General features: G+C 41.4%; 1 long non-coding RNA gene across 2 annotated transcripts in view; it reads left to right on the forward strand.

The window, feature by feature from the left end:
• LOC137207011 (uncharacterized) overlaps positions 1 to 21,288 on the forward strand; it is a 195,752-nt gene that overhangs the window by 136,936 nt on the left and 37,528 nt on the right. The window contains exon 4 of one of the 2 annotated variants that reach the window (XR_010934907.1): positions 7,219 to 7,670. The exons of the other annotated variant lie outside the window; for it this stretch is intronic. This is a non-coding gene — a long non-coding RNA (uncharacterized lncRNA). Of the gene's footprint in view, positions 1 to 7,218; positions 7,671 to 21,288 lie in introns of those variants that run through there. 2 annotated transcript variants of the gene reach the window in all.

Genomic DNA, 21,288 nt, shown 5'->3' on the forward strand with positions numbered 1-21,288 from the left:
TGAATGAAGCCTATTACCTGTAACCAAGAAATGGGGCACCCAGAAAGGCTTTTGTGCCCAGCAGCCCCACAGGGTCCTGCTGGTGATCTGGAAGCAGCCGTGGAGGTAATGGGAAGAAGGCAGATTCGGAATAAAGTTTACCTGTGGAGCCAGCAGGACTTGCTGTTGTGTTGCACGTGGGGTGTGGAAGACAGCTAAGGGTTAAGGATGAGTCTTGGCTTTTTCACCTGAATAACCCCAAGCTGAAGGGGCCATTACCGAGATGGGGCAGCCTGCCAGGGGAGTAGCCGTACGTTTGGGCTCCCCTTTTGGTTATGTTAAATGTGAAGCATCCAGGCAGAGATAAGCAGGTGATTGTATGTAGGAGCCCGGACCTCCCAGTGGAAGTTAGAATCACCAGCTTGTAGATAACATTTAAAGGCAGAGGACTTGGTGAGATCGCTTTGGGAGTGAGTGTAGCTAGAGAAGCCGTCTGAAAAGCAAATCCTGGCCTTTCTGGCCAGTGCCATTAGGAAGCAGGAGGTAAAGCTAGCAAGAAAGGCAAAAACGGGGAGGCTTTGAGAGGCAGGTGGAAAAGCAGAAGACTGATGTCCTGGACGCTTATGAAAGAAGTATTTTAAGGAGGGAGTGTCCGAGGGAGTGTCCAAGGGAGTCAGATCTTTTTTTTAACATCTTTATTGGAGTATAACTGCTTTACAATGGTGTGTTAGTTTCTGCTTTATAACAAAGTGAATCAGTTATACATATACGCATATCCCCATATCGCCTCCCTCTTGCGGATGCAAGAGATGCAAGAGAGGTCTCAACCCTTATCTCTGAGGGAGAATTATTTTGGATGAAGACTGGTATGTATTGGATCCTCACCGCAGCAGAAGGCTCTGTGTCCAAGTACGGGCAAGACTGCATGGGGAAATCTATGGCTTGATTAAGAAACACAGCCACATAAATGGTGGGATCCCACAAGGCAAGGTGTAGGGCCCAGGCTCTATATGATTAGTCCATAAGAATTCAGGCTAGGCGTGTAGAAACCTGGAGGCCTTCCCCGTGGATATGTGTCTTCTAGTCTTAATGAACAGTTCTCTGAACCCAATGTCCGGCAAAAACAATGGCTAGTGAAATTGCTCTTGACCAGTGCTTAAGGCATCAAAGGAAGACCACCCATACCCAGTGTAGTTTCGTAGAAAGAGTAGAAGTTTGTAAGATAGACCTGGGTTTGGTTGTTGGGTCCACCACTTACTAACTGTGGCTCTGCATAAGTGACACGGCTGTTCTCAATTATAGTTTCTTCATCAGTAAAGTGGGCATCATGTCAAATGTCATCATAGGGATGTTGGGAGGAGTAAATGAGATAATTCAAGTAACACTTACAGCAAGTTTCAAGCATAGAGTAAGCACTCAGTAAACTAGGTGCTATTATGGGGAGGACAGCTCAGTTCTTGAAGCCTTAGATATACTCACCAATCTACTCAACAGCACTCTGCCTAAGAGTGTGAGAGATGCACTTATTTGCCATCAGAGGACAGGTGGGCAAATACCTAAGTTGTATCTGAAGGAGAATATTGAAGTGTCAAATGTGAGTTTAAAATATGTCTTCAGTCAAGAGGTAGGGGGCAGGGAGGGACACAAAGCTTGTTGGAGGGAACAAGCAGGATGGCGTTGCTTCACGGCGTTGCACAGATCCCTGTGCCTCCACGGATGTTGAGGTGAATGGGAACTAGGCTCTTCCCAACAGAAGGGCAGCCGTTTACTTCACTTAAAGGAAAGAATGAGATTACATCGACAGCCAAACCGTCACACCGGGAGGCTGATGAAAATAGGGCAGAAAAATGGTCAAGGGGGTCTGCCTTCTTTTTTTTTTTTTTCTTTCTGTGGTACGCGGGCCTCTCACTGCTGTGGCCTCTCCCGTTGCGGAGCACAGGCTCAGCGGCCATGGCTCACGGGCCCAGCCGCTCCGCGGCATGTGGGATCTTCCCGGACCGGGGCACGAACCCGCGTCCCCTGCATCGGCAGGCGGACTCCCAACCACTGCGCCACCAGGGAAGCCCATGGGTCTGCCTTCTTTGCTCCCCTTGTCGGAGGCAATGAATGGCGGCACAGTCTCCCCAGCTCTTTCAGCTTCATTACTATTCCAGATGGGATGCTCATGGTCTGATCGTGCCAGACCCCTCACTTGCTTGCAGTCACAGGCAGGAACAAGCACAGAATCCTACATCTGACACAATTGCGTTGTGACGCAGCATTCTCCTTACGTTTCCATTGTTCTCTTGACATTGAAGCTTTGTTCATTCTGATCCTGCTGTGTTGTTCTTCCTTCATGTAGTCTATGGAGCCATTCTCCTTCATACCTCTGGACCTGTGCACTTGGCGTTTCTTCAGCCTGAATTCCTGTTGCCTAAGACTCCCACCTGATCCCCCCTGCCCCAGCCTGATCCCCCTTTCCTAGGCCAGCTCCCAGTTGTACTTTCGATCTTGGCCTTGGGGAGGTCTTACCTGATTTTCTAGCTGCTATTATATGTCCGCCTAGCACCGGAAGTTCCTCTAGCACCTATCCAGTTGAAATTCATTACTTATTGGAGTAGTTATTTGCTTAGTCTCCCGTCCACTTCTCTCTCACTGGTTTATAAACTCCATAGGATAGACAGTGTATTTATTGAAAAAAATAAAAGGTACACTATGCCAGGGATCTTAAAGAGTAAAACAATGGCCAAGGATCGTTGTCTTTCCTCTACCCATAGATACTCATCCATCTTTCCACCCAACTACTCATCCATCTGTCCACCCTTCCATTTATCCATCCATCCATCCATCCATCCACTCTATCTAGTAGTCATTCAGGATGACAAGCTTCTAAAGATTTACTATGTATCAGGCGCTTGGTAGTCACCATGGAGGTTCATTTATACATTCATTGATTCTGCCACCCTTTCAAAATTTATAGGAGATGCACTTATTTGCCATCACAGGACAAGTGGGCAAATATCTAAGTCCTATCTGAAGGAGAATATTGAAGTGTCAAAATGTGAGTTTAAAATATGTTTTCGGTCAAGAGGTAGGGGGCAGGGAGGGACACAAAGCTAAAGGGTTGATACGTCAAACCTGTGAGGTTTTAATCAAGGAGAAGAAACTGCTGGTAAAGCACAGGCAGCCTGAGCAGCGTTAGAGCTGGGCGTGTGCAGCTCCCTGCAGCGGGCAAGCCAGTTCACCTCCGGGGGCTGGGCCAGGGCTCCAGCGCTTAACCTTGCTCGTGGCCATGTGATGGCAGCAGCTGAGGTCACATTAGTTCCAGCCCTCTGACTACATTTCTGCCTTTGTTTCTTTAACTTGGACTTAAGCCCAAGTCATTTCGGGCTAGAGCCCTGATCTTCTCCAAGGACTCCATTTCCTATATTCCTAAACTCCTCGTGGGGGGTCCTGCTCCCCCAAACGTGACTCCCAAGTCTCTAATAGAGTCGTAAGACTCTGATCACCTGAACTTCAGTGTCACCCTGAGGTCTCCTTCTCCCTGGGTGACCCCAGGACATCCTGGATCGAGTGCGACTTCAGTCCTAGACCTTGTCCCAACTTGGTCTTTCAGATGGGAAGCTGAAAGATGGTTCAACCATTTCAGATGGTTGGAAATGTTCCCCAAAATTCCTTACTTCACTAAATAATTCCTACGTTGTGGAGTAGTTTGGAGGATTCCATGAATTAACACATGTAAAGGGCTTGTAACAGTGCCTGCCATGTCGTACCCAATGGTATTACTCTTGCCGTTGCTGTTGTTATCAATCTTCCAGGACACAGTGCTGTAAAGCAGAGTGCTTACCCCAGAGTCACGAGCCCTAATTCTTCCCAGGCCCTGTGATTTGAAGTAAGCCCCTTAATACCCCTGGATCTCAATTTCCCCATCTGAAGTCAACCCAAAGGCCTCTTTAACTTGCCTTGTTTTACACTGGCTTAATTCCCAAAATACTGGAATGGTGTATCAGTTCACTAATACTCTTACAGCAGTAAGTAATTAAAAAACAACAATCAAATCGATTGAAGCAAAAGGGGATTTTTTTTTTTTTTGGTTTACAAAATGACGTCACTAGGACTACATTTCCGTCCTCTTCTTGGTTTTCCTTTTCTCTGTATTGGCTTCCTTCTCAGGCAGGCTCTTCCCAGGTGCTGGCAAGCTTTGGGTTTTCAGTCTTCCATCCTAGTAACCACAGGTGGAAGACAGTGGTTTTCTTTCTTTTCTTTTTAAATTTAAAATTTTTATTTTTTTGAAAAAAATTTCCAGTTTTATTGAGATATAATTGACGTACAGTCAGTGCCTTTTTTCCCAATCATCTATTAAAAATCCCAGGATTTGCTTCTCCAGGACTCAACTGGGCCATGTGCCCACCCCTGAAACTATCACTGTGACCAGGATGAGGGTGGTCCACGTTGCATATCAAGCCTTGAAGTTGATGATGGGAGTGGGTGCCATTAGCCTCAGCTGATTGGGAGATGGAAGGGGCGGAGCCCCACAGGCAAACTGGAGTACTGTACCAGAAGAAGGAGGGATGGTTGCAGGGTAGATAAAACAACAGATGTCTGTAAAAAGAGCACGTGAATGAAGCGTGCCCTGCCCTGGCCCTGGCCCATCTCTCTGGAACCTTCCCTCATCCCATTCCCTGAATGTGATTTTCTTTTTCTCAGCTTCCCTTCTTTTGCCAGAACATCTCTTACCCTCATCTGTTTACTGAGCAATTTTTCACACTTAAGAATTTCGGGGAACTGATGCTCATCGCTACAGGAAGAGTTCGTTGTTCTTCTGCGCTCCCGTGATGCTGTGCTTTGATGTACAACGTGGAGCCTCTGATGATGTAATGTGACTCCTTATTTCCGTGCCTGTCTCCCCTACTAAATCGTGAGCCTCGGGGACAGTGACTGTTGCGATTTACCTTTGTAGCTCTAGTGCTTGGAGTCATTGTGGTGCATAGTAGGCACTTAATAAATGTTTCTTGCATTAAAAGGATTCAATCAAGCTGCAATTTATCTAAGCCTTGCCAGTGTCCCCCCTCGCACATCATTTCCCTGTGTCCTAGAGGAGGGCGGGAAGATCAATGTGACAATATTACAAAGGCCTGGGAGAGCAGGGCAGCCAGTGAATACGAGGTTTTGTCATTAGTGGCATATTGCTTATTGAGACCCTGGCACATTGCGTCTGCCGGGGGGTTGGACAAGAGGATTGGAGAGTCGTGATCAGAATGCCAAAGTGGAAAAAAGTTCGGTTGGCAGATGCTGAAGACATTGGCTAAAAAGCCCATAAAATTTACATTGGATTAGCAGGTGAAAGATTATGTGACCATTGCAACAATTCCTTCTTGGCATATGAACATCTCATTTATAAAAATATTGATTCCACTTCTTTGGACAAAATTGATTAATTATATTTTGAGAGAGAAAAATCATTTCCAGGTCTCTGCAGGGGTTGCCTTGTCTCATCTTGTGGTGTCCTGGTCCCCAGACTGCTGAATAGCCTTATTTTTCAAGACTGCAGCTTCTTCCTGCCTGGAAATGGGGGCCCACAGTCTATAAGAAAATAGGAAGAATGTGTCTCTGAGAATTTCTTAGGCCAGCTGTGAAAATAAATAGTCTAAGCATAGAATATTGAAGTCTTAAAAATAAAAAGCATCTTAGAAATTATCTAACTTAGGGGTCCTTGACTTTCAAGTCTTACAACCCATCAATCATTGCATTTTAGGGGAGGATGGGCCAGGAAAGTGGAAAATCCAAAACACATTAAAATTCTACTTTCCTGTCATTAAAAGCCCTGTGAGTGTTCTCTATGGAAAATTAGAACACTATAGAAAAAAGAAGAAAATAAAAAATGGTCTTCCATTATCCTGTCACATTAAGAAAATCACTGTTAATATTTTAAAGTATGTATTTTCAGTAATGCTTTTTTTTTTTTTTTTTTTACAATATTAGAATGATTCTCTACATATTACCTTGTGGCCTGGTCTTTCATTTATTATGAAACATTGTGGTGACTTCTTCTTGCTGTTTGCCTTTTACAACATGATTTTTAATGGATGGGTAATATTTTTTCATATATTTGTATAATAATGTCTTTATTTATCCATTGTTGGATATTTAATATGCCTCTAGTTTTCTTGTTTTGCTATTTAAAAATCGAATGTAATTAGCATTGTGGTATATAAAGCTTGCGTGGGTCTCTAGATATATCCTTAGGCTATGTCTCCTTGAGGGGGAATTGCTGGAGCAAAGCCTGTTCCAATTTTCAGGATTTTGATATGTGTTTAAAACTGTCTTCCACAAAATATGCATCCATTTATACTTCTGCTAATAGTTATTTTCTTGTGCCCTTGCTGAGGCACGATATTAGCATCATTAAAAAAAAACAACTGCCAACTTGATAGCCAAAGAAGTGTCTCATTTTTCATTGTTTCTTTTTATAAATGGCTTTATTGAGATATAATTCACATACCATATAATTCACTCATTTAACATGTACTCTTCAGTGTTTTTAGTTTATTTATAAGGTTGTGCAGCCATCACTATAAACTAACTTTAAAACATTTTCGCCCCCTCAAAAACAAACCCTGTACCCATTAGACTCATTCCTTGTTTCCTCTCTCCTCCCAAGACAAGCACTAATCCATTTTCTGTAACTATATTTGCCCATTCTAAACATTTCATATAAATTCCACTTCATATATATTCTAGAATCATACATTATATTGTCTTTTGTGACTGGACTGTTTTTTCACTTAGTATAATGTTTTTAAGGTTCATCTGCATTGTAGCATGTAGCAGCACTCCATTCCTTTTTACGGCTGAATAATATTCTATTCAATGGATATACCACATTTTATTTACCCATTCATTAGTTGATGGACATTTGGGTTGTTTCCACCTTTTGGCTATTATGAATAATGTGCTATGAACATTCATATAGAAATTTTTCTGTGGATGTATGTTTTCATTTCTCTTGGGTATAAACCTAGGATTGCAATCACTGGGTCATAGGGTAACTCTACCGATTCAACTTTTTGAAGAACTGCTAGGCTGTCTTCCAAAGCAACTGCACTCTTTTACATCACTACCAGCAATAAACGAGGGTTCCAATTTCTCCGTATCCTTGCCAACACTTACTGTCTTTCCTTTTTCTCAGATTTATTTTTTATTGAGGTAACATTGGTTTATAACATTATATAAGTTTCATGTCTGTCTTTTTGATTACAGTTATCCTCGTGAGTGTGGAGTCGTATCTCATTGTGTTTTTGATTTGTATTTCCCTGACGGCTAATGACATCGAGCATCTTCTCATGCACTGGGCGGCAATTTGTATAGCTTCTTTGGAGACAGTCTATTCCGGTTCTTGTCCATTTTGGAATTGGGTTATTGTCTTTTTATTTTTGAGTTGTATGAGTTTTAAATGTTTTGGATAAAAATCATATATATCAGATATATGATTTGTAAATATTTCCACTCAAATTGTGAATTGTCTTCTCACTTTGTTGATGATACCCTTTGCAGCATGAAGTTTTAAATTTTTATGAAGTCCAATTTATCTATTTTTTTCTTTTGCCTATTGTCCTTTTGGTGTCATAGCTAAGAAACCATTGCCTAACCCAAAGTCAGAAAGATTTTCTTCCATGTTTCCTTCTAGGAGTTTGATAGAGTTGGATCTTACATTTAGGCCTATTGTATAAAAAAGTGAGTATTGAGGTTGCATATTCACAATTTGTCTTTTGTGAACTTTCTGCTTATTTGCCTTGTTCATTTTCCCATTAGGCTGGTTTTTATCTTACTGATTTTCGTAAGTAATTTATATATTGGTTGTTGGCACTTTGTCTTATTTGCTGCAATTTTATTTTCTGGTTTGTATTTTGCCTCTTAATTTTGCTTGTTGTGTAAAGTTACTTTTAAAAATTATTATTTTTTAACCATATAATAAGCAAAGAGACCAGATTCCTTGTTATAGGGATTTAAAAAAAAAAAAAAGGATTTCCTCTTTAGGCCACATCTGTGACTGAGCTTGTGCCTGCATCACAGGATTGTGACCCTCCCACCATTTCCTGGTAAAGAATGGGTAATCTCAGATTACAAGCAACTAATAAAAGATGGAAATTTGGAGTTGTGGTCAGGAACATAGACTTTGTCTCAAGGCATAGTTTGGTTCAAATCCTGTTTCCCATATTTACTAGCTGCATGACCTTGGGTAGAGTATTGACCTATTTGAGTTTATTTTCCTCATCTGTAAATTTGGGATGATAATCCCTTATTACAAAGTTTATTGTAGAGAGTCACTGAAGGAGTACTTGTGGTACTGACAGTGTGACTGACTAGAAACTTAAAGACAGTGCCACTGGAAACATCTAGAAGTGCTGAAAATAGGTATACTTTTAAATGAATAAATGAGTTTGCAGACAATAAAGGGGATCCTTAATTGGCTGAAAACTAGAAGAATAAGCATGTAAATGGGCAGTGTGACCATCTTGGGTGGGGTGTCAATCTTAGCAACTTGGGGAGGTGGGTTTTAATATCCAGCGAGGACAAGAGACAAGGTTTTTAGCCACACAAAACCTTGAGGTGGGATGTTGAAACTGAGGCCACACCTACAGTAAAACAGAACCCTTAAAAAGGCTGCATCTTCTGAGAGAGTAGACAAAAAAATCCACCTGCCAGTAAAGGGGCAAGACAACAAGTTTGTCTATTTCCATCTGATGTCTGGGTAGGAAAAGTCCCTGTATATCTTCAAAACCACAGGCTGGCTGTTCCTCACATACATTTGAGATTCAAATTTATACTGAGAACACTCAAGCTGAGAAAATGAAACAGCAGTCTCAGATTTTTCTTTTCTGGAAGTTTTTACTGACTATGGAAGAAGAGAGAACATTCTCCACTCATTTCTGTGACAAAACATCGACACCCAAAGCTAACAAGGACAGCATAAGAAAGCAAGATTACAGGCCAATCACATGGGTGAACGTAGATGGAAAAAGCCCAAAGTTTTATCAAAAAAGAACTCATCAATACATTAAACAGATAATATGTAATGTCTGATTTGGCTTTATTCCAGGGATGTGAGTTTGGATCACATTAGAAAGTCGATTAATGTCATTCATCCCATTCACAGATTAAAGGAGAAATATCTTGTGATAATTTCAGTATATATAGAAAAAACTGATAACATTTCTTAGCAAAAGAAGAATAGAAGGGAATTTCTCTTAGACTGCTATAAAAATATTCTAAGAAACCTTGCATTTAAAGAAAAATTGAAGAAAGCATTCCCTTTAAGATCAGGAACAGGAAAGTAATATCTATTGTCACTACTTGTATTCAGTGTTGTACTGGAAGTCCTAGACAGCACAGTAATGTGAGAAAAGAAATAAAAGCTATAAAGATAGAGATGAAGAAAAAGTCAGTATTCCCCAAATGGTATGATTATGTAGAAAACACAAAAGAGTCTACAGATAAATTCTTAGAATTAGTAAGAGAATTTAACACAACTCTTGCACAAAAATTTAATCTATAAAAATAAATGGCATTGGTAGTTACCAGCCATCAATAGGTAGAAACTGTAATAAAATATGCACCATTTATAATAGTATCTATAAAGAAATAGAAATCTAAAGATTTGTAAGAAACCTTTAAGGAGAAAATTATAAAATGTTATTGGAAGATGTTAAAGGAGACATAAAGGGATATTTTATGCTCATGGATAAGAAGACAGTTTCACAAAGCTGCCAGTTCTTCCCAAGTTGATCTGAAAAGTCAATGCTATTCTCATTAAGAGTCCAACAGGATTTTTTTTTCTTTGTAGCATTTTATGCTAATACTAAATTTTATGGAAGAGTAAAGGGCTAAGAATAAGATACCCATAAAGGGGAAAAATGAGAGGAAACCTGGCTTACTTCATATTAAGAACTAGTATAAAATTATTGGTTAAAATCATGAAAAAGCTGTACTAAGTAAGACAGTGTAACAATGAGATGGACGAGTCATTGTATCCCTCCCTCATACTATACACAAAAGTAAATTCCAGCTGGGTTAAAGATTTAAATGTGAAAGGCAAACATAACATCTTTTAGAAGACAATATTGGAGAATATATTTGTGACTATGCATCAGGGAACAATATTTTGAAAACAATATGTGGGAAGTATAAATCATAAAGGGAGAAATGAATAAACTTGACTGCATAAAAATTCCTGTTAAAAAAACCAACACACAAAGATGAGAGTTAAAATAAAAACCAAAATCTGGGAGAAGATATTTGCAACAAGATTGGTAAAAGATGAGTATTAGGCAAAATAAAGAACTACAGGTCAGCATGAATAAGACAAATAATCAGATTGAAAAATGGATAATCAACTTATAAAGGCTATCACAGAAGTGGAAATACAAATGTCATTAAACACTGAAGAAGATGGTCAACTTCATTAATATTCTGAGAAATAAAAATTAAAACAACCATAAGATTTCATATCATACTTCCTAATTGGCCAAACTCCCCCCCACCAAAAAACAAACAAACAGACAATATCAGTTGTTGGTGAGGCCATGATGGCAAATCTTACACGTTTCTGGTGGGAGGATAAATTTATAAATTTATAACTGCTTTGGAAAACACTTTGGCTTTCTCTGATAAAGATGATGGGCAGCATGAGTTGCATACAGGAATGTACGTAGCAACCCCTTTTAATAACAGCAGAAGGACTGGAAATACTTATCAGCATTGGAATGGAAACGCAAATTTTGGTACATACAATGAGATTCTAAACAGTAGTGAAAATGGACTACAGCTACAAGTAACAACAAGGATGAATCTCAAAAACATAATACATTGAGTGAGAAAAGCAAATTGTCAATGAATAATACAGTATGGTTCTATTGATTTAAAGTTCAAAACCCACGAAAAGCGCTTCCCTGGTGGCGCAGTGGTTGAGAGTCCGCCTGCCGATGCAGGGGACACGGGTTCGTGCCCTGGTCTGGGAAGATCCCACATGCCGCAGAGCGGCTGGGCCCGTGAGCCATGGCCGCTGAGCCTGCGTATCCGGAGCCTGTGCTCCGCAACGGGAGAGGCCACGGCAGTGAGAGGCCCGCGTATCGCAAAAAAAAAAAGAGCATGAGATGTAATATTTTTCATCCAAAAGCATCAAGTACCAAAATCCAAGAGCAAACATACATAACGGTGAAATTTAAGCAGCATTTTCTTTAGAGCTGGCAATGGAACAAGTATGCCTGCATTTCTGCTTCTAGTCCATATTTTTGCTACTTTAAAAAACAGCTTTGTTGAAGCATAATTGATATTTAGTAAATTGCACATAAGATTGGATATATGTGCACACACATGAAATCACCATCACAATCAAGATAAGGAACATGTTCATGACCCCTCGAATCTTTCCTTGTGCTTTTTGTAATTCCCCCTCCTGCCTGTCCTTGCCTGCCATACATCCCCGACCCCAGGCAAACCACCGATCTGCTTTCTGTTGCTATAGATTGCTGCTCACTTTTAACGAATTCAGTACCGATGAAATAATACAATATGTGCCTTTTGCATCTGCCTTCTTTTATTCAAATAACCGCCTTAAAATCTATCCATGTTGTATCATGCATAAGTAGTTCACTCCTTTTTATTGCTGGGAAGTATTCCATCCTGGGTATACCACAGTTTGTTTATCCATTCATCTGTTGAACATTTGTATTGTTCCCAGCTTTGACTATTTCAAATAAAGCTCCTGTGAGCATTTGTATACAAGTCCTGTATACACATGTGCTTTCAGTTCTCTTGTATAAATACCTAGGAGTGGAATGGCGGGATCACAAGTAAGGTGTATGTTTCACTCTTAAGGGACTGCCAGACTGTTTTCCAAAGTGCCTGGAGCCATTCCACATTCCTATATTCCCATTAGTGTATGAAATTTCCAGCTGTACCACATTCTTGTCAACACCTGGCGTGGTTAGTCTTTAAAATTTTAGACATTCTAATAGGTGTGTACTGGTATTTCATTGGGGTTTCATTGTGTTTCTCTAATGACTAATGATGTTGAGCATCTTTTCATGCTTATTTGCCATCTATATCTTCTTGGGTAAAGTATCTGTTCAAATTTTTTATCAAATACTGCTTTCATTTTGTTTTCTTATTATATGTTCTGGATGCAATCTTAAAAAATCAAGAATGTGATTTGCAAGTAATTTCTCTGTATTTTGTCTTTTATTCTTTTCATAGTCATTTTAAAAGCTTTATTGAGGTATACTGTATATATCTTGAAATTCACCTATTCTGAGTACAGAACTGAATTATTTTTAGTACATTTACAGACCTGTGTGATAACGTCACAATTCAATTTTAGAATATTTCATCACCAATAAAGATCCCTTCTGCGTATTTGCAGACATTCCCTGTTCCCACCTCTAGCTCCAGGCAACCACTAATCTTATTCTGACTCTTTGGATTTGCCTTTTCTGGACATTTTATATAAGTGGAGTCTTACAGTGTGTGGTGATGGGTCTGGATTCCTTCACTTAGCATAACGTTTCTGAGGTTCATCTACGTTGTTGCATGTATCAATAGTTCATTGTTTTTTATTTCTGAATGGTATCCATCAGTTGATGAACATTTGAGCTGTCTCAAGTTTTGGGCTATTATGAATAATGCTGCTACGAGTATTTGGGTTTAAGTGTTTGTCCAGATATAATCTTTTATTTCTCTTGGGTAGATACCTCGGAGTGGAATTATAGCATGTTATGTTAAATTTATGTTTAGGGGCTTCCCTGGTGGCGCAGTGGTTGAGAGTCCGCCTGCCAATGTAGGGGACACGGGTTCGTGCCCCGGTCTGGGAAGATCCCACATGCCGCGGAGCGGCTGGGCCCGTGAGCCATGGCCGCTGGGCCTGCGCGTCCGGAGCCTGTGCTCCGCAGCAGGGGAGGCCACAACAGTGAGAGGCCCGCGTACCGCAAAAAAAAAAAAAAAAAAAAAATTATGTTTAAATTTTTGAGGATCTGCCAAACCTTTCTTCCCGAAAGTGGCTGCATCATTTTACATGCAATAATTTGGGGTTCCAGTTTCTTTATAAGCTTCCGAATAGTTGTATTATCTGTGTTTTTGATGATTTCCATTATAATCAATGTGAAATCATGTCTCATGGTGCTTTGAATTTGATTTCATTAATTGTTCATTATATACAACATCTTTTCATGTGTTTATTGGCCAATTGTATATCTTCTGTGGCAAAATGTCTACTCATATATCTCGTACATTTCAATTTCAGCTGCTATTTCTTCAAATATTTTTTATTCTCCATTCTTCCTTTCAGATACTCCAATTTCATGTATATCAGGGAAATTAACATTGTCTTACAGCTCACTGAAGTGCTGTCTATTTTTTAAAAGCCTTGCGTCTTATTGCAGGTAGTTTCTTTTACCGTTTCTTCAGTTTCACTAATCTTTTCTTGCGCCATGTCTTGTCTGTTGTTAATCCATCCCATCGAGTGTAATTTTTCATCTCAGACATCTTAGTTTTCATCTCTAGCAGTTGATTTGGTGGTTTCTCTTTGTTCCATGTGCTTAATTAACCTCTTCCATGTTTTCTCTAGCTTCTATTTATAAATTCCATCAGCTGTATCTGTTCTGCATCGCTTTTGATTAGTTGATTATTTTCCTTATTATGGGTTGTATTTTCTTGCGTATTTGTATGCTCAGTAATTTTTGAGTGCCACTTTTGATTTTGAATTCCACCTTGCTGTGACTAGATATTTTCCTTTCCGATGACTACTTTGAGCTTTGTTCTTACGTGTAATTACGTTACTTGAAACCTATTTGATCCTTTTGTGTCTTGCATTTAAGCACTGTTAGGCAGGGCCAGAGCAGCTTTTAGGGCTAATTGTGCCCCACCACTGTGACAAAATCCTTCTGGTACTCCACCCAGTGCTCTGTGAATGATGAGGTTTTCTGACGTGGCTGGTGACGATAGGCATTCTTTCCTGGTCTTGTGTAGTTCCTGAGTATTATATGTCTTAATCCTTTATGGTGGTTCTTTACTTAACTTTGGGGAGGGGGTGACGGTTTGTCACATTCATGAGCTGATCAGTACTCAGCTGAAGACTCACTGGGGGCCTTCCGCAGATTTCCGAAGATCTCTGAATAGCCCTGTGAACTCTAGCCACATTGGCCTTCCTAGTCTCTCAGCCTCATCTTCTTATCTCAGGTGGATCTGATTCTGCCTGGGGTCACCACCCCCTCATGCTGCAGCCTGGAAACTTTCTCCTGGCGGTAAGTTGGGCCAATCCAGAGCCTACCTGGTTTGTTTCCTGTCTCTCAGAGGTCACTGACCTTCTTTGACTAATTCCAATATCTTGAGAACCATTGTTTCATAAAGTTTTAAATGACTTTTTTAGATGTTTCTGAACATCTAAAAAATGTGAGAAGGTAAATCCAATTCCTGTAGCTCCATCTTGGCCAGAAAAGGAAGTGCTTCTATTCAGTATTGAACTGAGGGAACAATGATAGTGTAACAAAACACACACACACACACACACATACCTGCACACATACACACAAAGAAATAAAAGGTATAAGAGTTGTAAAGAAAGCAATGAGGCTGTCATTATTTGCAGTTAATGTGATTACATAGAAAAATGCTACAGAAAAAAAAAGAAAAATGCTACAGAATATAGTCATATTAATAACAAATATAAGAGTTCAGTGAGTTGCTTAATATACAGAAAAAATCAATATACAGAAAAAAATCAATTGTGTTCTTAAACACCAGTCGAAACAATTAAAAACAGTAATTAAAAAGATTCAATGTACCATAACAACAAAACCTATAAATTAATTAATATCCAGCAGAGGACAGACACAAAATTTGTGGAGCAAAATATAATATCCTTGTGAAAAATATATGAGAAGACCTAAAAAAATGGGAAAACCATGCTGTGTTCATGGATCAGAAAAATCGCAGTTCAGATGTCAATTCGTTACACATTTAGCTATAAATTTATGCAATTGATATTTAAATATCCAAATGCTTAATATTAATTATTTTAGTGGAACTTCACAAGAAGGACCATAAAACCGGTGTGGAAAAGTAAAGGCTAAGAAGATCACGGCAATTTTGAAGGAGAAAAATCAAGAGAGGACGTTTTCTTCTTTGACATCAAGATTCACTGTGAAGTTGCTCTGTCAGTAAGTGTCCAGTCAAGGGACAGAAACCACACCAGCTGTTTTAACAGAGTTTAATATAAGGAACTGTAAACCGGTTGTAAAATTGTTGGTTAGGTAAATAAAAGGCAATAAAGGACACAAAGATAGCACAAAGACAGCAACTACAGGAATGAATTACAGCTCTGGGACTAAGGGACAAAGGAAAATGGTTGGAATGATGACTTTCGACTGAATCTCTTTTGGGAAATGGTAAATAAGTTATGGTTTATTCACTGTAGGATATGATATCACAGTTTGGATGAATGAATGAGACTCATGTATCAATACAGATAAATTAAGAAAAATATGTTTGAAGGAAGAACAAGTTTTAAAGGCTATTACATGTACTATTTTAAAACATGCAAAAATTTTAACATATACACATATATGTATAGTACACGCATATAAATATATATAATTTAGTGTATGCTTATATAGAAAAAGTCAATGAACATTAACATATGTGTGGTTCATTCACAGCGATTCAGTATTAAGTTTACCTCTGAGATAGGACAGAAATAGAGAAAAGAATAAAAGGTATTGATGAAGAGGAGTTTACTAGCGTCTGTAACATTCTGTTTCTTTAAAAAGTGTTTGAAAGTAATATGGTGAAATGTTAACATCTGTTTAATCTTAGGGTATATGTGTCTGACACATTATTTTCTGTGTGTTTGAACAGAACTAGGAAAAGGAAAAGGTTAAATGAGATAATGTACCCAAAGCACCGAGGTGACATGGGGTTATTATAATTGTGATTATTGAACTGACTGCCCCAGGTCATGGCCGTTGGATGCAGAGGAAGCCGCATGTCACATTTAGGGTTGGTCGTGCTGGCTGAAAGAGACAGAATCCTATAGGATTTCAGAAAACTGTCACCCCTAGGTCCCTCTGCTACCTGGTAGCACCACTAATTTAGGACAACACTGTCAATGCTGAAATGTCGTTTTATAGTGGAAACTAAAACTCAGAGGAGAAGAGTAATCGGTGCACAGGAACCCAACCAAATAGCCTTTATCACGGAGCTGCGGCCACTTTTAATTTTACCTCCCAGTTGTCTTTCTAGCCAAGACACAGAATGAAAGATGGAGCTGCTGTTGGAATCAGCCAGATGTGAGTTTGAACATGAGTTCACGTTGCATAGATCAACCCATTCTTCTTCTTAAAGTCTCAGTTTCCTTAACAACGAAAATATTGGGAAGATAGGAGTGAGTCCATGGGGATGCTGTGGAGCTCTGTGGGTTAGCACACCGTAAGTCTCCAGGCTTACAGAGGCAGTCACTTCTGGCCCACCACTTCGCCTTCCTTGGTGGAGTGGACGACCCAGTGGATTATCTACTCTCCTTTCTTCACCAGAAGAATCCCAATTTCCTCACTCATTTTCTGTCCTTCAGTCAGCATATATCACTCTGGCTCCAGAACCGAACCTGAGTCCCAGAACCGAGACCCAGAGCTCCAAACTGCACCGATAAATTGGCCCTGGAACTTTCCAGGAGCTACTGGAAAAGAGAAACACTCTTTCCATTAGGGCTTCCGAGCTGGTAGGATGTGAGTCTGGATCTTTTGTTAGCTACCTCACCATCCTGAGAGTAGAATCTGCTAGAGAGTGAAGACAGCACAAGAGAAAAAGACGTAAGAGACCAGGAGATAGAATTCTTATGACATAGTTAAAGCTCCTGGATCTAGCCACACCTGAAACCTGATTGAACCTTTCAGTTACATGAGCTAGTAAGTCCCTCCCCCCCACCTCTCCCTTGCTTCCTTTTTTCCTTTGTTTTGTTTTGTTCCCTATAGAACAGCAAATGATCTAACGTCTTCAAGTTATGCCTCCTGGATAATCTTTCCTGAGGGTCAACGCCTAACTCTCCAGCTATGACATAAGTCCCTTTCATGCAAAGTATTTAGGGGGACATAGAGCAAATTCTGTTCTGTAATTCTTTCAGCATGTGAGAGCCAGGTGGTGATGCTGCCGCATTAACCCACAATGCAGGCAAGCATCTGCAGAGTCTTCTAGCTGCTTAGATGAGACAGCCTGACGGATGGCAGGACTCCTGGTGTTCTGTTAGCTATTCTGGCAGCTGGAACGCACAGGTAGAGAAGAATGACTTGCCCAGCTGAACTGTTCCCAGGTCCTTTCAGCCATAAGTGCAGATTCCTACAATTTTCAGAACCAGCTTTATTCCATCCCATCACCTGGCTGGTTCAGGGAAGAGGCAGCTTTTCTACCAGTAGGATTCAGAATTATTTTGCTGTCACAGCCAGGTGACTGTGTCAGAGATGAGCCCTAGGTACGTGCAAGTGCAGCCTTTCTGTGGCGTAGAGTGGTTAAAGTATGGGCTTCGGAGTCAGAAAACCCTGAGGCCCGTAATATTCTTTTCACTACATACGAGCCTTGTGCTCCTGCCTCTCAAAGCCTTGGTCTCTTTGTCTATAAAATGTGGCAAATAAGAGTATCTAAGAGTATCTAAGAGATCTAAGAGTATCTCCTGGGGTTGTAGTGAGGGTTAAAGAAGACCACATGGGTAAAGCACTTAGCACATGGCCTGGCGTGCCTCAAACATTATATTAATCATCATTATAATACTGATAATAACTGTCTCACTTTTCTCCACTGTGACTATAGTGCTTCCAATCTGTCTGTTCCCAAAGGTCACAGGTAGAACCCTGAAATTATGGAAAGGGCGAGTGGGCTTGTCCTTGGGGGTGGCAAGAGGCGGGAGGGAAGCATATAAGCCCCATTTCAAGCCACGCTAAGAGGGCCGTCTGGGGGGTGCAGCATATTTCCCCAGGTGAAGGTGAGGGCTGCTCTGTGGAAGAGGAGAAGGGATGCCAGGGACAGAAGTAACCTCTCAGGATTGGCATTCTGTCCCCATCTAGGTCACAGCAGGCCCAGTGGGCCAATGGCAACCCTTCTACAACAGGTCCCTCTGCCAGGACCTGTCCATCAATGCTCTGACAGAGCCCTTTGTTCTTGTCACCTGCAGTCAAATAACCCTGGTGCGGAGGGAGTGAGAGCTGGGCGGCAGCATCAGTTTCCCCAGAAATCCTATCCCAGCGTTGCTTGGTACCCCGGGAGCAGGGGAAGCTGGGTCCTGGTGGTTCAGGGAGCAAAATGGTTACGTGTCCTGGTTGCGTGGTGGGTACAAATCTCATCTCATCACCTTAGCAATGTAAGACATAGAGTCTAAACAATTATGTGGCTGAGCTTGACTCGGATGGTAGGAACTGAACCTCGGTCAGGTGGGCGTCTTTCTTCTCCCAGGGTCTTGCCCAAGTCTGGAGGTGCCCAGATCTCAGCGGGGTTCGGTGGGAGCGCGGAGGAGGGAGCATTTGGACTTGGTGCTGTCATCTGTCTGTTGGTTCCCCTGTGCTGTGTGTGGTCCCTTCTGCTCTGGTCTTTGGTCCCTACTGGTTGCTGCTGTGTCTTTTTTCACACCCAGCTTCAAGTCTGCTTTAGCTCACATCTTTCCACACCTCCCTTCTCTCCATCCAGGGTGCATGGGAACATTCTGTGGTCCTCATTCTGGGTGGGGTCACAGGGCCTCCTTCACAGACTGCACACAGGTGGTTTTTCGGCTCTGACTCTGGCTTGGTGTAGGGAGATCAGGGGATCCTGCTGTATTCTGGGACTTCCCTCCTGGGATAGACAGCATGGTTCCTCTCTCTTTTGGGGTCCCCACAGGTATCTTGGGGTTCTGTAATTTTCCCAACCATTACTCTGAACTTGGCCTTGGGGAAAGGGCACATAGCCCCTTCTCATTCACTCACCAAAGTCACACTCTAATTCTAATTCTCTAATTCTAATAATTAATAATAATTCTAATTCTAATAATAATTATAATTCTAATTCCCTCTAATTCTCCTCTCTCTGCCAAGCCTGCCAAATGTTTATCTGGTCTGGGAGTGTGTCTTTGTATGCTTTTGAGATGCTTACCTTACTATACGTTCATCTAAGGTCTTTCCACTCTCTGGTCTTTGTGCTCAGATCTGCCAGAGCTCCGACATCCCTCCTCTGAGGCAGGATGTTGGACACCCTCGATGCTCTGTGAATGGAGGAGGCCTCTCTGGGCCGCAGGCATTTCTAGGAATGGAGGAAAAAAAGGGTACACATCGATTAACATATCAAAGCTTTATTCCCCCAGCGCCTGAAAAAGATTTTGGCACAGAAGGAACTCCTTACTTCAGCTTCACGCAGATGGTTTTCTTTGGAGATCAGTTCCTGGACCACAGTTTGCATTTTTGGGAGAGGAGGATGGAAAGTTTTATCTCTTTTTAAAAAAATATTTATTTATTTGGCTGTGCCGGGTCTTAGTTGTGGCACGTGGGGTCTTCGTTGCTGCGTGCGGGATCTTAATTGTGGCGTGTGGGCTCTTAGTTGCAGCCTATGGGATCTAGTTCCCTGACCAGGGATCGTACCCAGGCCCCCTGCATTGGGAGCCTGGAGTCTTAACCACTGGACCACCAGGGAAGTCCCAGAAATTTTTATCTTAAATGATGTAATTATAATGTTGCATCCCTCAACTCCCTAAGTCACCTCATGCTCTACCAGAGGGGTGGCCAATACATTAAAAAAATGTTTACCCGTGATAGTTAATTAATATTATTTTTTAAATAGGGCAGCACATTTTTGGAAACACAGTTATGGCCACAAGTCCACTGATGTAGGAAGCCAGAGACCCACATCCAAAATGTGTTGCTAATTTGCTGGGTGACTTGGGTGCATCTCTCGCTGCCTCTGGGCTTTCCTTTCGCCATGAACAAGAGGAGGAGAGTGATAAAAAATCACCCTGTAGGGTTGTAGTGTGGACTAGGTGAGAACTGTGAGCGCACCATGAAAAATGTGAAAGAACAATGAACGGTAACAAAATCTGGGGACGCAAATGGCGAAGCTGACAGGTAGGAGTTACTGCAGGGAAGAAAAACATGCGTTGCTTCCGGTCATTTTCTTGGTTAAGGTGAAGGGGCAGAGTTGTGAAGTTAGGCTCGCTGGATTTGAATGCTAGACACCACATTTGTGATCTTGGGCGAATTATTTACTTACTTTTGGTATATCATTTCCCCTACCTGGGAAGTGGCGTTTATCATAGGGTCTACTTTCTGGAGTTACCATGAAAAATCAATGAGATAATTGCATGTTAGTGCTTAGATTCATGCCTGGAACATAGTAAGTGCTCAATAAATATTTATTAGCATTTGGGATTATTTATTAGCATTATTTAATGCATTAGCATTATTTATTAGCATTAATATTTATTAGCATTAGCATTTGAGGGTTCAGCCCCTGTGAATGCAGTTTTCTGTATTAAAAACTTTTTTCCTTTGAGTAAAGAACCGGATATTTTCTGGCCTTTGATCCTCAGACTGTTTCTCTCTTCAGAATCTGTTTTTCCAGCTCCCTGAATATTAGCCTATTTAATTCCCCACAGTACTTGGACCTGACACGTGAGGACCACCCCATCTCCCTTCCTCTCTCTTGAGTCACAGCCCCCATTTGTCCCTCTGTGTCCCACTCTGGACCTCAGTCTGCCCTCCCTGCTTCTCTGAGACTCTGTTACTTTCCTCATGTGAGACTTTGCCAGGGAAGGGGCTGCATCGCTGATTTCTTGTGCGTCAGTTTCTGAATTTTCTTCCTTGAAAAGGCCAAATTATCTGCTGAGAAGCCCCAGCCATCGGCCGACAACTCCATCCAGAGTGCTTGTGGTTGCCCTCAGTAGTTTAAAAACAACCCTCCCATCTGGCCCTTTCTGTTGAGTACTTGGGGTGGAGACGGGAAAAGCTTACCAAACCCATTTCCTCTTCCTCCTGGGGACACAGCTGGGTCACATTTCCCCTCCTCCCTTGCGTGTGGCCATGTGACTGAGTTCTGCCCAATGAAATGTGGGCAGAGCGATGGGAGCCACTTCCAGACCAGGTCCATCCCACCCTCTCCTGGGAGCCTGTCCAGTCTCCTTCCCCTTTTGCCAGCTTGAGACCGATGAACACGGTGACTGTGGGAGGCAGATCTGGAGATGGCAGAGCAGGAAGGAAGCTTGGAAGGAGGCTGAGTTCCGGGACACTCATGAGGGATTGGTAGACAGCCAGGAGCAGCTGCCTTGGACTGAGT

The sequence above is a fragment of the Pseudorca crassidens genome, chromosome 15, assembly GCF_039906515.1.
Source record: "Pseudorca crassidens isolate mPseCra1 chromosome 15, mPseCra1.hap1, whole genome shotgun sequence".
NCBI classification, from domain to species: domain Eukaryota; kingdom Metazoa; phylum Chordata; class Mammalia; order Artiodactyla; family Delphinidae; genus Pseudorca; species Pseudorca crassidens.